Genomic DNA, 16917 nt, shown 5'->3' with positions numbered 1-16917 from the left:
GTGGGGATATAGTTCATCTTCACCTTCAGTTGCCTTTGATGTGGCATATGAAATAATTATTGTTCTGTTAACTAAATACTACTCTAATTGCAAAAAAAGTTGCAGCTGTTTTGTTGACATTCTGAACACTTCTAAGTAAATTCTTTTTTTAATTAAAAAAGGATATTTACTAAGAAGAAATAGAAAAAAACCAGAAGTTACAAAACATTTTTTCCTATAACAGGGGCATGGTCCCTCCTCTATTACTTTGGTCCCTGGGGAGATGGGATTCAAACTTAAAGCAGTAGCTACAAAGCATTAACCCTACCAAGTTCACTTCTGAATGTGGCATGGCCAACAGAGGAGATTCTCTTTTGCTCAAAGAGCATGAGGTCTTGGCTGCTTCTGGGCTGTGTTAAGCAACTTGTTTCTGAGGATCAGGCAGGCACATTCAGCTCCTGAAAAACACTTGTATGGATTATCAACCTTTTGGGTTCTTACATGACCCTCTACCAAAGGAATGAAGACCCAAACAGGAGGTAGCCTAATCCCAAACAAGATTACCCAGTAGGTGATATGTTCACTGGCTCAAAGTGTTACTAGGTAGGAGAGGGCCTGACTCCTTCCCTCAGCTGAAGGTGCTTATGCAGTCTGTCTCCTCATTGGAATGCAGCCAGAGAAAGAGACTGAGGTCAAATTGTTGGAACCCTTTGCAGTTATACTCAGTTCTAGTTCAGCAACCAATCAAAAAGCCCCTCTTAGATGCACAGTGAATAGGATAAAATCATGGGTGGTGGAAAACAAGGGTATTCCAGTCCCAGAAGAAGGCTTACTAATAATCACAGGAGAGATTGCCTTAAGCAGAGCACAGTAGGCATGCTCCTGAGGACTAGGCTTTTATTGAGCAGCTTCCCATTACTTCTGTCTAATTATATGTTAGAAGATTCTAGAGAGAGAATTCTCAGGTGTAAATTGTATTAGTTACTGAGATTCATTTCAGTTCTGAGATTTGATTTTTTTTTGTCCCCCTTAAGTCTGGCTCTCCTGTTTGCTTTCTCTCTCTTTCTAAATATGTGCATATGCATGGTGGCACATAAAACTTACCATAAATTTGTGGCAGTTATCTTTAGAAAAAGTTTTGAAAAATAATGCAGTGAATGTGATTTGTCTCCCTTAACAGCTGTTCACATATAGAGGTATAAATAAAAACCAATGTGAGGCTTTGCTTGAAGTCTCACAGAAATATTGTGTAGTTGAACCCTGTCCTCTCATTGAGTATTATTTTTACTTGCTGGCACCTTTCCCACATTTCTGTGGCCACCTGGAGGGGTCCACCCACATTTCAACAAAATATAGCACTGTGATATATAGCTGATGGCACCCACACAATCCTCATAGTTTATACAGCCAAGTCTTCAACTGTGCAGCAATAGTCTTAGGTTAGTTGGAGGGTCAAAAGAGAAAATGAATAGGCCTTGAATTCTCCTAACCTCTCTCCAGCCTTTCTCAACAATTCAAAACTGATCTCAACTAGATGACACAGTGGGTAAAACGTTGAACCTGGAGTCAGTAAGATTTGAGTTCAAATGTGGCCTCAGATACTTCTAAGCTGTGCAGCTCTGAGCTTAGTCACTTATTATCTTTCTCAGTTTCCTCATCTGTTAAATGGAGATGATGGTAGCTCTGTATCCCAAGGCTATTGTAGGATAAAATCAGATATTATTTGTAAAGTGCTTTTCAAATATTTTTTTTCTATTTCTTTACATTATTTATTTATTTTTAGCTTTCAACATTTGCTTTTATAAGATTTTGAGTTCTAAAATTTTCCCCTTCTCTGAGATGGCATGCACTACGATATAGGCTATAAATGTATGCTCATATTAAACATATTTCCACGTTAGTCATGTTGTGAAAGAAGAATCAGAGCAAAAGGAATAAACCATGACAAAGAAAAACAAACAAAAAGAGAGAAAACAGTGTGCTTTACTCTGCATTTAGGCTCCATAGTTCTTTCTCTGGATGTGAATAACATTTTCCATCATGAGTCTTTAGGAATTATCTTGGATCATTATATTGCTGAGAAGAGCTAAGTCTATCAAAGTTGGTCGTTATACAATGTTGCTGTTACTGTGAACAATGTTCTGGTTCTGCTCACTTCACTCATGCTTTTCAAATCTTAAAGGACTATGTAGATGCTAGCTATCATCATCATCATCATGGTTATCACTACCATCTATGTCATAAAAATGGTATTTGGCTAGAAGACCAAGAGTAGAGGGAACAGTATCAATCTGGATAGTAGGAACTCTTGGTACTTTAGATCAACAATTAAAGAAACCAGCCTTTCCAAACTTTACCTATCACAGAAGATATAAGGAAACAATTAAAGTGTTAAAATGAGAAGGGTATGCTTGTTTGATAACAAAGTGCTAACAAATTCTGAGGTTCACAGTACTGATTAATTTAACCCATTTTTTGGATAGATGGATCCATTGACATCGAATATTTTCATCTCATTTTCTGATTGTTTTATTTGACCTGGGGGCAAATGTTTTCCTCTTCTGATTCTTGCAAAATTTGTTTAAGGGTTTTTCTAGAATCCTAGAGATATTAACAAAAGTCATTTACTCAATAAGCATTTTTAAGGACTTACTATGTGCCACACCCTGTACCGAACACTGGACATCTAAAGAAATGTTTTAAAAAAATTTTAAACTGCCTACTCTCAAGGAGTTCACTACTAATACGGGAGACAACTTGAAAATGACTATGTACAAATGAGATATGAATAAATAAAACTGGATAAATTGGAGCTAATCAACAGAGGAAAAGAGCTAGCATTAAGGAGTGAGACGGCAGGGGGAGAGGAGAAAGTCTTCTTGTAAAAGGTAGAATTTTATTTGATTTTCCCACAAATCAACTCAATTTTTGCCACTTGTCTTGAATCTCCAAGCCTCATTTTATGTAGTCCTGCTACTGGCCTCTGTGGAATACAACAAGAGAGGCAAACAAGCTCAGGGAATCTTGGCAAATGTGTTTTTGTTTGAGCAAAATCTTGGAAGTTTCAAAACACATATCAATAAAGAAGAATATTGTGCATCTTACAGTACTTAGAGATTTAGACCCAGAGATACATTCTCAGAGGATATATGCACTGAAGCAGAAATTGACAGGATATTGAAATTGATAGTATAGCTTTCATAGCTATAATTCTAGGTGTTAGAAATGATGCAGGAAAAATGCTTCGGTACTTAAGGAATCAATTATTTCATCTGCATATGTAATCTCTGTATTGCTGCAAATCATTACCCCTCTTCACCTTATTAGTCTTCCTAAGTGGTTTTGTTTTCCCTATATAATCCCCCAATGGTTAGCCTTCTGGTAATAGCCTTCTCTATAGTTAGTCTTCAAATGACAAATACACAGTCCACTTCTATGCTCATACTCAAAGCCTTTATAGCTTAGGAGGTCTGGGTAGCATGTATAATTAGTCAGTCAGTCAGTAGTCATTTATTAAGCACCGACTATGTGCTAGGTACTGTGCTAAGCACTGGGGATTCAAAGAAAGGCAAAAGATAGCTTATGTTCTCAAGCAGCTCATGGTCTAATGGGGAGACAATATGCAAACAACTGTGAAGAAATAAAATGTATACAGGATAAATTGGATATAATCTAATGGGGGAGATGATATGCATATGGCTGTGTAGAAATAAGCCATATATAGACTAAATTGGATATAATCAACAGAGTGAAGGCACTACAATTAAGGGGAAATGGGAAAGACTTCTTGTAGCTAGGTGGCTCAGTGGATAGAGTGCTGGGCCTAGAGACAGGAAGACTCATTTTCCTGAGTTCCAATCTGGCTTCAAGATATTTACTAGCTGTGTGACTTTGGGTAACCTGTTTGCCTCAGTTTCTTCATCTATAAAATGAGCTGGAGAAGGAAATGGTAAACTACTCCAGTATCTTTGCCAAGAAAATCCTAAATGGGGTCATGAAGAATGAGATAGGAATGAAAAATGGCTGAACAATAACAACGATGAATCTTGTAGAAGGTGGGCTTTTAGCTAGTACTTGAAGGAAGCCAGAGATGAGCACAGGCTTCAAGAACCCAGAATCATCTCCATGCCATGCCTGGAATCTGTAAGGGTCTTGTGCATAACAAAAATATCTAGATCTATCTTGGTGAGGATAGCAATGAGATATACTGTACCATACTAGAAAAGCAAAGCATTTTGGGGTGGGGAAAGAAGGGAGAGAGAGAGAGAGAGAGAATGAGTGAGAGAGAGAGAGAGAGAGAGAGAGAGAGAGAGAGAGAGAGAGAGAGAGAGAATGAGAATGAACTAATGAGTATGATGCAAAGGATGTAAAGCTGGATAATTCTGGAAGTAATAGGGAAAGAATCACGATTCTGAGTTTCTTAGCTATATGTATGAAATGTAGAGGTCGTGAATAGAGAATTCAAGAAATTCTATGAATGTAGTAAAAGCAACACAGGCAAGCAAATATTTAAAATATAATAACCATCCTGGAGTTATTGTTAGTAAGAAATTATTTGGGAACTTCTCAGAGACACATTAGACTGGTCAATTTTAGTCAGGATTCTTATGAATTTTTTCATTGCAATTTTATGATTTGGTTTATGATTTTGACAATCAACGAAAGAGGAAAAATAGGGACCAGAAAATAGCAAATAGCCAACAAACATTATTAAATAGTCACTGTTTTAAGCATGAATGTAGTTCTTTGCAGATAATAACATATAGATGATAGGCTATGAAGTAGTCCTGCCTTGTGCCCCCTCTCTCTGGATATTTGTACAGGGCCAGGAAGAGAGTACAGAATATAGCATTGATAGGGAAAGACTGCATTTGCCAGAATGATATAAGCCAAAGGCATGAATCAGAAAAGGGGCCATTGGGAAGAGAGTAAAGATGTGAGTGAGAATGACAACCATATGTGGATCAGGAACTGGACTGGGACTGTAGAGGTGATTAGGATGGAGAAGAAGCTTCTACTTATTCAATAAGTGACTGAGGATGGCTTCCATATGTGAATGTCTGGTAATTTGAACAGAGATACAAACTCCAACTTCACCAAAATTTCTAACTCCCTACCCTGATTACAAAGAGACTTTGCCTTGGCTTCCTCCATTAGAATTCTGAGTATTTTGAGCAAATTAAGACCCAAACTACTCTGGAAGGAAAGGTAATGGGATTGTACTTCCTAGAGGAACATGGTATGTGATTATTTTCTATTGCTTCTATCATGGATTAATGTTGTTTTTTATGTTTCAATGCCACTGGGATCCTTGACTTGCTAGTGGTTACGTCAACTTAATATATTGGCAATGAGCTAACTAGAAAAGTTTTCCATAACTCCTAAATTTGGATGGGTTTAAAAGAGCCAAAGAAAGTGCTAATAATGAGAACCTCACCTCCATGATAGGAATCCAACCAGGTTAACAGAGATGTAAGTCTGGCACAGGAATTATGTAATAGGCATAGGATAATTGAAGATTATAAAGGCAAATTTAAAGTAATCTAAAGAAAAACCAAAGGCCAATTCTTGTCTCTCTCTGGCTTTCCACAGCTTGTATCTACTATATTGACGTGTATCATTAATTATGGTTTAAGAAATAGTCCCTTTACTGACATTTTTGGACAAAGGTTAATTAAAATTATTAGTGACTTATCAAGCCTATATCAATCAAAATTCTGAACTGATATGACTTTTGTAACCCCTGGATAAAGTGAACTTGGATGGGTTCTTGTATGTCACAGAAAATGCCTAGAAATTGTTCTGTTATAAAACTGGCTTCAGTTTCCTCATCTCCAAAATGGGGCAATTGGACCAAATGATGTCTACCATCCCTTCAATTATAGATCTATGATCCTAGGATTTTAGGAACTTGCTTAAAAACTAGCTTAGTAAATTAGTTACTGGGTAAATAAGATATAAAATTTGGGGAAACGGGAACTTGAAAGGAGATTGGCACGTTAAGTAAAACTCATAGTAATATTCCATAAAGATAACAGCAATTAGCATTCAATGGATAATTAAGGAAAATCTATCCTAGAAATGCAAAAAAAGAAGAAAAGGAAGCAAAGGAGAACATTGTTACATCTTCCAAGGTTTTTAGAGAAAGTCTAATGGGAATTGAAGAAAAAAGTCAGAATACAATAATATTACATAAAGGACATGAGAAGTTAATGGAAGGCCTTAACAAACATACTGAGACAAAATGACAAATAGGAGGTAGAACAGACCTGTCATGAAATGAGAAAGCCCAAGAAATTAATGAGTACCTGAGAACTGGGGCCTATTTTTTTTTAAATGGGGGGGGAAGAAAAGGAGAAACTTCGTCAGTTAGTAAGCCAAGATGATACTGGTAAAATTAACTCTTGAAAATCCGGTAAGGCAGTACCTGTGAAAACTTGAATACACAGGCTCTCCCTTATGAAATGCTTCCCAGGGATATTGTTAACAGATTTAATGAACCACTTTCAATTATTTTGAAAATCATGGGGACCTGGCATGATGCCAAGAATATGGTGAAAAGCTGCTAAAATTTTTTTAATGAGCAAATTGCAGTCCTAAAAATCTGGTGTTAATGCTTCAGACAATTACGGCATAAATTAAAGAAGAGAAGGATGATAGCAGGATTGAAAACTGGTTCCAGAGTTATGAAATCCCAAAGGTGGAAAAGAATTCTTTAATATAGCCTAAGCAAATGTTACCTCCAACCTTAGCACTCTGAGGAACTCATTTATGTCATCCTCCTTTAGTCCTACAATATCCTTTGTTGGAAATGAAATAACAGAATTATCTCCATTTTGTCAATGAAAGGTTAAGTATCTGTAATCAGTATCTGAGAATATAGGTATGCTGATTTCAAGTCTTTTGGCCATGGTGTTCTAGAAATTAGTGTTAGCATTCACTATACACACATATGTGTACCTCTGTGTGTGTATCCCTACATTGTACATGGTTGTTATTTGGTTTGCCATTATGAAAGTAATCCATACTATTATAGAATCATGAAATGAGCTCAGAGGTCATCTTGTCCAATTCCCTCATTTTATACATGAGAAAACTGAGTCCAAGATGTGAAGGCACTTGCCAAAAGTTACAACTTGCCATGGACTTAACAGTGGAACAGTTTCCTTGGAAAACATGACTTAGTGAAATGACTAAAATTTAAACTTTTCCCCATCAAAATAAGCAAGGGATGTATTTGTTTGAGAATTGATTTTCCCACAATTTATAGAAAGTATTTTTTAAATCATTCAAACATTTTGCCATGTTAACAAAAATGAATATCACAAATAAAAGTTTTATTTGCTCAGAAGGTTGCAAAGAGTTGGGTACTAATCAGTAACATTATATTATTTTCCAAGTACAAGTCAGTTTTTATAAGCTATAAAACATCTATAGCATATTTCAAATACTTTAAAATTGCATTTAAAAAACAACCCTTAACCATAAGATCTTAGAGCTGGAAGAGATCTTATAGAAAATCTAGTTCAAACCTCTATGGCATGACTTTCCTGACTTTTGAAACAAAAAAAAGTGTGTGTGTGTGTGTGTGTGTGTGCGCGCAAATTTTGAGAATGACCTGTGTATTGAATGGAATTATTTTGATTTTTTTTCTGTAATAGAAGTTGTGTACAACCTGTTTTGTTTTTCACATGGTTTGGGTGGGTGGGAAGAGATAGATAATAGTTCAGTAGGAATGCAGGAATAAAACCTAGCATGCTTCCTAATTGGCTGAAAGTTTATTGAACTCGATTCTAAAAAACTAAGTGGGCAAATCTGATACAGAAGAAAACATCCTTGTCTGATGTTCATAGCGCATCTTAGTGGGTAATCTAGATACATGATTCTTGACCTGGCAACCATAGACCCTAGGATAGATTTGGAGGGAAGAGATTTGTGAATTTGGATAGCCCTCCAAAAATCACATTTTTATTTAAAAAAAAAGATTTCCATTACAATCCTATGAATTTTATTTTATACATTTAAAATCATTATTCTAAGAGGTCTGCAGGTTTTACCATACTGCCAGGTAGATCCATGATACAAAAAAAATTAAGAACCCCTATCCTGCCAAAGTAGGCAGAAAAAAACTGTATCTACACAAAATAGTTTAGAAATTTAGGTGCTAACTAATTGGGCACTATAGTCTCCCCCCTTTTTGTGCCATGATAATATGAATTTCTATGCAGTATTTGGTTTTCCCATATAAATAAATCCTTGGAAATGGAATATTGTGTTCTGGAGTGTGTGGAGATGGGGAATAAAGGCAAACAGTGAAGAAATGCCAGAATTTGGCATCTATAAACAGTGGTGGCAGTAGAAAGAGGAGGAAAAGGAATTAAGAATAGAGTAAAATGAATCTCTAAAGTGATTGAGCCACGCAAACTCAGGGACTCAGTGATAGTCAGGGGACATGGTGCCTTGCATTAGAGTTAAATGATTATTAAAATAATGTATTAAAAGTAGTGAAAAGGGAAAACCATAGAGGAATGTCAACTTAGCATTTGTCAGCAAGAATAATGCCCATCCTTCCCTCTGAGCCCATGAGGGATGAGAAGTAGGAAGAATAATCTCCAGTGGAGATGATGCCAAGTCATGGTGATTTAGAGATGACCCAAATTTCTGACTTTTTTGCATTTACGCTCTTATTTATTACCTATATGATCTCAAGAAGACACTTTGCCCATCCAAGGCCTCAGTTTCCTCATGGGTAAACGAGAAGAAAAAAACATGAGGGCTCCAAGGCCCTCATTGATGAGACTTTGCTCTGGTACTGACCTGTTTTCTTAACAATGTATGAAATAAGGTTTTCTTTTTGAAAGGTCTGAATTTGTTATCAAAGTTGCCCTGTTGACACCCCACTAAGAATGATTTATTCAGGGCTATACCTTGGAATTGTCCTTTAAAGGAGGACTAGAGAGCTGGGACAAAAAGATTATTGAAAAGCTCCCAAGATCAAATCCAGTCTCTATAAACCCAGGGCTTTGCTTTGGGGCCACAGCTTACATATAAAATGAGAAGATTGGACTAGATGACCTCTAAATTCCCTTTCAGCTCTAAATCCCATGATCCTCAGCTAGAATGATTCCAGTGATGCAGTATTGACGATTTCATAAGGCAGGTATCACATTCCATTTACAGACAACTCTAAATCTTAGGTAGTTCTTTTTTAAATCAAAATCAGCTTCCCTGAAACTTAATTCCCACCCATTAGACCTACTTCTGTGATTATGAGCTACATAAAATGACTGATCCCATTCCACATGCTAGCAATTATAAACATTTAAAGATAGTAAAGATGTTCCTCTTCAGTCTTCCCTTTTCAAGGTTAAATATCCTTTGTTCATTCAATTGCTCCTTATCTAACATGATTTCTGAATACCTTCACAGTTTTGATTAATTTCCTTTGCACCCCTTCTGTTTTGGCTTGTCAATGTTGTGCTCAAAGAGTGGTACCTCAAACTAAGCTCAGTAATTCATGAGCAGACTGATCAGTACAGAAAAAAATAAGACATTTATTTCTGTATTTTTAAATCACATCTAATTTAAAATTATATTTTCTTTTAAAGCAGCCATTTCACCCCGTTGATATATATTGAGTTTACAGTCAACTTGCATGTTCTTCCATGACAAGCCAAGCCTACTAGTATTTATTAAGTGTTTACTATGTTCTAGGCACTATGCTAAGATCCATTAAGTTTTAATGCCATTTGCCATTTTTTTCAACACTTACTCTTTCTCTGATATAGCAGCGTGTTATAGAAGCAAGAACACTGGGTTAGAAAATGGGAGATCCAGGTTTTAGACCTTACTCTCGCATTATATTTTTCTACAACCTTTGTGAAGTCACTTAACTTCCCTGAGGCTTAACTTCCTCATTTATCTAGGGATTTACCTAGGGAATTTAGGGATTATCTAGGTGATTTTAAGTCTCTTCCAGCTACAATAAGCAGGCAGGCAAGCATGAACTATTTATTAAGTACTACTATATGGCAGGCACTGGTAATACAAAGAGGAACAAAAAGACAGTCCTCACCCTTAAGAAACTTTCATTTTAATGAGGAAAGACAAAATATAAAAAGGAGCTGAAAAATACAGGGATGAAAAGGAAGAGAACATATCTGAATTGGTGCTTGGTGTTGGAGTCCAGAAAGTTGAAAGCACAGCAGGATAGGAAATGAAGACTGGCCAGTATGGACGTCTCAGAATTGAGGCACCACTATATCTTTTTCAAATGAATTGCTGTTAAGCCAGTTATACTTAATTATATACTTATATATTGTTAATTTTTTTAGTCAAGCACAAGAGTTTGAATTTCATCCCACTATATTATAACTTTTGGTCTGTCCTTCTAGACTACCAAATCTCTCTGAATCTTTATTCTTCTATTCAATATACTACTTTTGTGCTATGTGAAAGTTACATATGCCTCCTGTGCTTTCAATAGATTCAGTTTGACAAATATTTATTAAGTACCTATTATTTGTAAGGTATTATGTGCTAAGTACTGCATAGGCAAAAACATATACAGATGTTGCTCTCAAGAAATTTATAATCTAATAGGTTAGAGAGTATTCTGAGCTGAGCTGATTCAGGGTCAAACACCTGATCTGCACATGAGAGCAGCCAAAAAACATTATGCAATCTTGGGCTTCATGAAGAGATTAAGAACGCGACAGTATTGCTGTATAATGTTCTGGTCAGACCATAACTGGAGTACTGTGTGCTTTTCTGAGTGATCATGGTATAGGAAGGACATTGATGACTTGGAAAATGTGCAGAGAGAGGCAACCAGAATGGTGAATGACTTTGGGTCTGTGTTTTATGAGGCTTGCTTGAATAAACTGGTGATGTTTTACCTGGGGAATGAAGTCTCAGGAGGTACATCATAGTTGTACTCAAATACTTGAATTGCTAGTTTGGGGAAGAAGGATTAGACCTTTACTCATGGGCTCTCAAGGCAGAACTAGGAGTAATTAATGCAAGTTGTGGCATATTTAGGCTGAATGAAAAGAAAAAAAAATCCTAACATAATTATCCAAAAGAGGAGAGGGATATTTGGAAGGAAATGCATACCCCTTAGGAGAGGATTTCGAACAAATACTGATTGACTACATCAGGTATCTTGTAGTAGCTATTATTTTGAGATATGTGGGTCACACTAGATGGATTACGGTTCTTGCCCATTGCCTTATCAGCTCTAAAATTCTGTGATTCTGTGTGGGATTTCACCTAGTGATCATATTGGTTATATTACAAATGCAATTTACAAATTACTAATAGTACAGGTGAAAATCCTGTCTCCTGATACCATAAGAAAAGGGACATAGAAGAGTATGGGATAGAAATAGGAATCATCATCCAAATTTTTGATAAAAATATTGACTAGGATAAGAAAAAGAATGAAACCCTTTCTTATACCACCAGAAACCTTCATCTAGGTTGACATTAGTTTCTTACTGTTCCAGCATCGTTGGAACCAACATAAGCTGTAACAGGTGAGTTTGCTACTTACTATTCCTGGATCCAGGCTTCCACAACCACACCTCCCCCTTTATTTCCAAATATGCTACTGTTCTAGTATCTTCCTCTCTCTTCCACCATGCCTTTATGGGGCCCTCTGAGGAGTGACCCAAAACTGAATAGGAGTTAAGTATTCTGTGGAAAAGTGGCTTATCATTTAGAAACACAATTGAATAGGTGTGAATTCCAAATCCAAAGTTCTCAAGTAATCAGATCTCAAGTATCTTGTCCAGGAGCAGATTTCAGGGGAAGGAGTATGAGTACCTATTATGAAAAAGAAATCCAATGCCACAAATAGTGAAATAACAACAATAATAGTTTACCTTCTTTGGGGCCTTATAGTTACAGAGTAGTTTACATGCATCCTGTAAATAGGAATATAAAACATTAGTCATTGTAATGAAATAATATGCATAAGCATATTAATAGGCTACCTGTTAAAGAAGCTGCCTAAAGGATTTTATTATTTTTGTTTCAGTATTTTACTATGTTTGTGAAATAGACACAAGGACTCAAAAAAAGGATTATGATGATAGTTACTGAGGTCTCAGTTTCCTTCTAGCACTTAGATTCTTGAATCTATAATTCTGTGAAAACCTAGTCTACACAAAGATATTAACCATATAGGAATCTGCCTTCTTATGGGATGGTATATTAAGTACACATAAAATGATGACCTCTCTCAAGAGGGTTGTCAGGATTATGGCTAATGCCTATGAAGCACTGGAGTCACTTTGAATGAATGAATGAATGAATGAATGAACATACAAACAAATAAATAAACGTTATTTTCTATTGGCATATAGGGGACATTAATGAGATACAAAGGTATAGCTACTCCCCAGAAGTGTTCTTGGGAACCCAGAGGCTCAAAAGAATCCAGTAGAGCATCCCAAAAGGGACAGTAATGGGAGTCATACAGAATTATTGTCTGAGAAGAAGTGCTTGGTTGGTGTATGAAAGGATGTGAAGCTCTTTCCAAAGAGGACATGATGGTGGCATTTCAGGGATTGGACTTCTGCCTGAAGGCCCCAGAATTTAATTTTTTATGACTTATGGGCTATAGTCTCATTTCTCACATTTCCTATCTAATCCCCACTCAATTTTTTCCTGGGTGAGACCTTTTACATTCTTCCTTGAAATGACACATATAGTATAAATCTGTAATTTTATCCAGAACACTGATATTTGCATTCAACAAATATTTGAATTGAGATTTATTTTCATCTCCCTAAGAAAATGTCTCTTCCTTTCCCTTCTGGAAATAAAACCAAAGGCACCCTGGTTAACACAACAAAGAAAGATTGCCCAAGGTTGCATGCATCATAAGTAACCCAGTGGGCATTTGAATTTAGTTTCTCTGTTGTAGTGCTTTATGATGCCATGTCACTTTGTACACTGGGCCATGCTGTCATAACTAAGGCTTTGAAGGAGACTGAAGCCCAGAGAGATTAAGTGATTTAGCCAAGGTTATACAGGTAATAGTATCAGAACCAGCATTAAAAACCAGGTTCTTTGACCCCAAATACTGTTTCCTCCACACTATGCAACATCAGGCAGATGTCATAATCACCAGATCATAGACTTTCAGAGTGGTAAAATACCTCAGAAGCCATCTGGTTCTGAGAAAGAATCCTCTCTACCATGTCCACAAGTGGCTTATCTAGCCTTTGATTGAAGACCTCAAGGGAATAGGGTACCATTATCTCTCAGAGCAAGCAATTCCACCTTTAAGGCAGCTCTAATTATTAGGATTTTTTTTCCCTTCACATTGAGTTTAGACCTGTCTATCTGAAGCTTCTACTCACTGTTCTTTGTCAGCCTTCTGGGACTGTATTAGAGCCCTCTTCCACATAAAAGCCCTTCAAATATTTCAAGATAGCTTTCTTGCCTCTGATGTTTCTTTTTCTAAATTGTGTCCAAGTTACCAACCAAGGCTAGGAACTCCATTATGAGAACAGGATTTTGAACAACCTTTTAAGAATAGGTTTGCTGTCTCCTCCCATCCATATTCTTCATTCTTTGGTGATACCTCAAGCAGCTCTAGAGCACTTGGGGAAGTGAAGAGAGTTATAGTAGTACTTTTTATTAGTGTTAGGAACTGGGGGTGGGGAAGTAGAGGGAAGGGTCAGAGGAGCATCTAAGAAGGTGGCTAGATATAGATATGTATACAAAAAAGCTTAGGGGTCATGGATCTGTTAGGCAAAGCCCTGTCTATTGTGTTATTTCACTGCCCCAGAGTGGCAAAATTCTGTTTTTCATTAAACACGCATATATACAACTATATACACATACACATACATACATATGTATTCACGTGTATATACATGTAAACAGATGTATATAATACATGCAAATTAACTTCCCACACTTTTTTATCATATATATCATATATACAGATATACACATACACACATATATATGAAGCTAATAATAAAATTGGTTGCACATTTGTTCTTTGTACTCATCTAGATAAGATATCATAGAAATTCACATTATAGTGATGGGCAAAAGTCTTGAGAGTTAAAAAACTGCCCCATGTCCTGCTTGTCCATTTGTGCAATCTCTTCTTTGTTAAAAACTTTGTTAAAAAACTACCTTTAGAAGAGTTTGCAGGATTTTTGCCAGAATTAACCCAATTAGTATTCCCTAGGAGCTATCTGGGCAGTGAACAGTGTCTTATTTGATGACTCTTGGCTATTTTGCTAGCAGAAATGTGGATTAAGAAAAATCTGTTTTACTTCTATTACTTAATTTTTTAAAAAAGATAAATGTGGAATGAATCCATGAGTTCTGAAAGCTTGAAATAGCACTCTAAAGGCATAAATGAATGAATTTCATTCAAAATGTCAATACCAGCTTTAATTAAGTTTTATATACTATAAGATTTCATCAAAACTTAGCTCTGCCACTAAAATAAGAGGCTGCTTGGTATAATGGATAGAACACTGGACTTGGAGTAAGACCTGGGTTCAAATTCTGCATTATGAATTTAGGATTAGAGATTTAGAGTGGGAGGGATATTTCAGTCTCCTCCTTTTTACAGATGAAAACAGAATCACAGAGGGCTAAGTAAATGACTTCCCTACTATTGCACAGGTAGTAAGTGGTGGAGCCAAGATTAAGAGTTCAGATTCTATGATTCCAAGTCCTGAACCTTTCTGCCAGTAGGCTCAGCTTGGTCTTCATAAAATCATTTGTTTATATGGCAGATCAAAAAAAAAAAACAAAAACAAAAACCAAACCAACAAACAAAAAACCAAATCAGCTATAAAACAAACTCTCTACAAACATGGAGTTTACTTTCCCACAGATGCATGCTCTTTTTATGAAGAGGGTGGGCATAAACTTAAAGTCCAATGGCAGTGAGTATAGAGGACACACATGGCCAAGGTCACTTACAACAGTGGAACTACAGGGCCTTCTTGCTGTCTTCATAAACCCCTCATGAAATTCATCACTAAACGTGGTTGCTCAGCTGGTCTTGTCTTCACTGCAAATGGTATTTCTACTGGGCAGGTTGCTCTGATGCTAGGCTAGGTTGGATGACTGACTCAGCTAGTCTCCCTGACTTGCTCTACTGTGGTTGTTGGTCAAGAACAAAACCCAACTTGAAAAAGTTTTAGAAAGAAGTTTCATAAGTCATTCAGCAGAGTGGGGAGTTGGAAAAAGGTGTGGCTCCCTCTTGAGTCTCTGCAAATTTTATATTACATGGAATTCAAACAAAGGTAAAAGGCATGGCCTGTACTGGGCAGTTTCTAAAAAAGGCACAAGTATACAAACTGCTACATGTAGGCAGTTTCTAGATAAGATATGTAGGTAGCTTAAGATGTACATTATAAGGTAAGCATAAACTTTCAATAAAATTTGGGCAAATCCAAAAACATGAGGGAGCTTCTGGCAAAACCCAAAACAGAAACTTTGGGTGGGGTCCCAGCTATTCTTGCCATAATCTTTGGCTCCCCTGGAGGGTCTTGGCAGGGGGAGGCAGCATAATCTATGCATAAACATCTCACCAAACAAGCTAGGTTCAAACAATACTGCATTTCCCCCACATGGTAAGCAGTAGTCTCCTCTACTTTCCTAGTCAGATATAGAATTCAACTGAGCTTTTTCAGAAAGATCAAAAACCTTTAGTCTATTTTTGCAGAAGTCCCTCTAGTTCTGCTTCCCTAGGGCCCAGGCTCTAAGTTTTGCATCCCATATGTGTTGAGAGAAGCCATTTTGCTTTTCCTTTTGATAGCTATTCCTGGTTCAGAGTTGGTCCCTTCTTTGAGAAAACTGATCTTAATCATGGTGACCGCTAGTCGTTGCCCAGATCTTTGCCTAAGCAGCTAGCTCTGCAGTTTTTGTTCTTAATCCCAATGCTTTGTTGCCCTTTTAGACTAAGTAAAAGAGTGTCCAGGAAAAGACACCTAGGATATTTATGCCCTGGGGCAAGTCCAATGTTTGTGCTTGTGTTTTCATACAACAATCACCTAATAAAAGCCTTATTTCCCTTAGGAGGAGTAGAATGATCAATCCACTCAGATCTGGTCTTAGCTCCATAAGACACAAATGCCTGCTGGGTACCTTGAGCCTTTTTATTTCATTGTCCCTGTATGCTGCCCCTAAAGATCTGAAAAATTTTTGAAATCTGTTGCAGCACACCTTTTTACCGTAGTGTGACTGAAGAAGAAATAACTTCTTAATATTGTCTTCTTCCATGGCAATTCCTATTTTACAAGATCACGGAATGTTAGAGTTGGAAGGGGCCTCAGTGGTCACCTAGTTCATCATGATATTTGAACAAGAAACTCTCCTTGACCATAGCTGGCAGGGCTTTACAGGAGGATCTCCAGTAAGGGAGCACTCACTACCTTCTGAGGTACCACATTCACTTTGTGACAGCTTTAATTGTTAGGAAGTTTTTTTTTCTTCCCCTAACATGAAGTCTAAATGTGCCCCTTTGCAAATTGTATCTGTTACTCTTAAATGTACCTCTGGTGCCAAACAGAGAGCCTGATCGCACTTTTAAAAAAAATTTTATTAATTTCTTTTGATTTATCAACAATCACTTCCATATGCTTTTGAGTTGAAAAATTTTCTCCCCCTTCCTCCCCCCCACCCTCCCCAAGACGGTGCGCAATCTAATATAGGCTTTACATTTACATACCCATTAAACGTATTTTCACATTAGTGAAGTTGTAAGTAAAAATTAAAAACAATAGGAGGAACCATCAGAAACATGAAACAAAACTCAACAGAAGGTAAAAATAAGTGATAGCAATTCGACTTCCATAGTTCTTTCTTTGGATGTGGACAGCATTTTCCATCCCGAGGCCTCTGGAGATGTCTTAGATCCTTGTAATGCTGAGAAGGGTTCAGTTTAACAAT

The 16917-nt window shown here is 36.9% G+C and overlaps 1 protein-coding gene across 4 annotated transcripts in view; it reads left to right on the top strand.

Annotated features, from left to right (window-relative positions):
- RGS7 (regulator of G protein signaling 7) overlaps positions 1 to 16917 on the top strand; it is a 668840-nt gene that overhangs the window by 79450 nt on the left and 572473 nt on the right. The window lies entirely within an intron of this gene.

This window comes from Phascolarctos cinereus, unplaced genomic scaffold (genome assembly GCF_003287225.1).
Source record: "Phascolarctos cinereus isolate Bilbo 61053 unplaced genomic scaffold, phaCin_HiC Scaffold_5;HRSCAF=322, whole genome shotgun sequence".
Classification (NCBI taxonomy): domain Eukaryota; kingdom Metazoa; phylum Chordata; class Mammalia; order Diprotodontia; family Phascolarctidae; genus Phascolarctos; species Phascolarctos cinereus.
Note: the sequence above shows the minus strand (reverse complement) of the source record. Positions and strands in the feature narration are given on the sequence as shown.